Source organism: Cucurbita moschata, unplaced genomic scaffold, assembly GCF_002738365.1.
Source record: "Cucurbita moschata cultivar Rifu unplaced genomic scaffold, Cmos_1.0 Cmo_Scf00019, whole genome shotgun sequence".
Taxonomy (NCBI): Eukaryota; Viridiplantae; Streptophyta; class Magnoliopsida; order Cucurbitales; family Cucurbitaceae; genus Cucurbita; species Cucurbita moschata.
Window position 1 is genome coordinate 1720220 of NW_019268535.1, and position 2550 is coordinate 1722769.

At 30.9% G+C, this 2550-nt stretch overlaps 1 pseudogene; it reads left to right on the plus strand.

The window, feature by feature from the left end:
* Positions 1 to 1358: 1358 nt before the first annotated feature.
* The window catches only part of LOC111456696, an 8543-nt pseudogene continuing 7351 nt past the window's right edge, over positions 1359 to 2550 (plus strand).

Sequence of the window (2550 nt, forward strand, 5' to 3'; positions counted from 1 at the left end):
TTTTTTTTTTTTTTTTTTTTTTTGTTTTTCATTTTCTTCGAAATTATTGTGAGATCCCACGTTAGTCGGAGAGACAAAAAACATATTTTTACATAATATTATACGTTTTAAAATCATGAGGTTGACATCGATACGTAACGAGTTAAACTAACAATATCTGCTAACAGTGAGCTTGAGTTGTTACAAATCTCCTCAACTATATCCCTTGCTGGAATTTTTGCGATTTTGTCGGCGACCTCGAGTTTTTTTTTCCCCTTAATTTTCTAACCCAAAAAAAAATGTCACTACATGCATAACTCTTTAAATACACGAAAAAACTTGGTAATTTCTTTTCTAACAAAATCATGGACTTATACTTTTCTTATCTCTTTTCTATAACGACTTGCCTACAATATCTGCTATCTTATCTCTTTTCTACAACGATTTGCCTACCATATTGTTAGTGGTAGGCTTGTCAGGAAGGACCCTACGACGTGTGTTGTTGATTTTTCTTATCTCTTTTCTATAACGACTTGCCTACAATATCATATTCTATAACTTTTTCTAACCTAAAAAGAACCGTTGATACCCTAATTCTCACCTACTTCCAGGGCCAGGCTGAACCCAACGACCTAGCCCCTATTATGTATGTTGCTGATTTTTCTTATCTCTTTTCTATAAAGAAAGTTATCTCTTTTCTAGAATGACTTGTCTACAAGATCATATACAATATCTGCTATCTAATCTCTTTTCTATAACGACTTGTCTACAGGATGAACCTTACGACCTAGCCTCTACGACGTGTGTTATTTTCTATAACGGCTTGCCTACAGGATGGACCCTATGACCTAGCCCCTACGATGTGTGTTCTTTTCCAACTTGCCTACAGGATGGACCCTACGACGTGTGTGGACTTGACTTTGATAAACTTGGCTTCTACACAATAATATACTAATCCTCGAAGAAAAAAGAAAAACAACTTACCAAATTGACAAATTGTTGGAAGAAGAAAAAAACAGAAAGCACAAAAAAATAGTAGAAGTAGAAAGAGAACGAAATCTTTGAGATTTGTTGTTGCGGAAAACTACGTACTAAATGTTTGTCTCTCAAATCAATTCATATGGCCTAAAAACAAAATAACTGACTAATACTAAGAAAAAACGGGAATAACCTAAATAAACAAAAAAAAAAAAACCTTGGTTTTATCTAACAAGCAATAGGGTTTTCATTTATACGCTGCGAATGCATCACTCCAAAGGCTAAGCTGTAGCAAACTAAACAAGTAAACTGGAACAATAGCCATTACAGCCACAACCAATGGAACCCAAGCTGCATCTTTGCCATAGAACAGAGAAAACGTGGCAGTGAAAGCCAGCACCATGCTTATTACTGAGACTAAGAGTGTTCCCAGACCGAACACCAACTTTAATGGCAACCTGATTAGGAATTCTTCTTCGGCACAACGTGAGGTGATGATCGACAAGAACAATAGTATCGATGTTGAAGATGATATCAAAGTCGTCACATCTGATATTACAAACACTGTGAAGCATTTGTGGCGAAGAAAGGAAAGGTAGATAGAGTTATTTCAAGTTAGTATGTAATTATATTGAAATGTTTTAAAAGTATTAAATGTTATTTAAAGTATTGTAATGTTGTACATCTACCATTATATTTTTATTAAAAATTTTATTTTTGATGATGCTCTTTACTACCCTCTATTTACTTTTTCTCTCTATATTTGTCTGTGGTTTTAGATTATTTACTTTTTTTTTTTTTTCTCTATATTTAGTTTGATGTTTTTAATTCTTGAATTTTCTTTTTTTTTTTTATCTGTACTTACCTTATTGTTTTTTTTATTTTTTATTCTAATGTATTTCAAATTTTTAGTGGATGCTTGTTTCCAAATCTTTCTTTATCGGGTTCACAAATTTTTTTAGTCATTCTATTTTTAATCTAATATTTTATTGTTCATTCTATTTTTAATCTATTCATTTTGCTATTGATATAAATTTTATCTAATATTTCTAATCTGAATCTGAGATGATTTTAAATGATTGACATTTAGTTTCTAACACAAACTAAACTATTGTAATAATTTAACGAAGATCTCACTATAATGGTCTATGATTTCTAAAATAGAAATAGAAAAGAAAATGAAGATTTAATATATACCTTATTGATTAGATCTATCTCCACCTAAATTTCCAGTGAATCTCAACTGGGTAGAGGTCATTTTCATTTTTTTTTTGAAGTAAATGTGACAATTGTTGTTTTTTCTATTTCTTTTTGCAGTAATGGTTACTTTCTGTTCTAAAGATGAATTGAGGAGAGATAACTGTGGGAAGGGATGAAGGGTTAGTGGAAAGAAGTTGTTTCTTTTTTTCTTTGTTTATTTATTTATTATCATTATTATTTTTTTTAACTATTTTTGTATAATTATTTTTTAACTATTATCATGCCCTAAATTTAACTGAGCCTCCAAGACATAGGCAAAAAGTGACCAAAGTATCGAACAAAGAGTGTACTTTGTTCGAAGACTCCAAAAAGGAAAAAAAAAAAAAAAAAAAG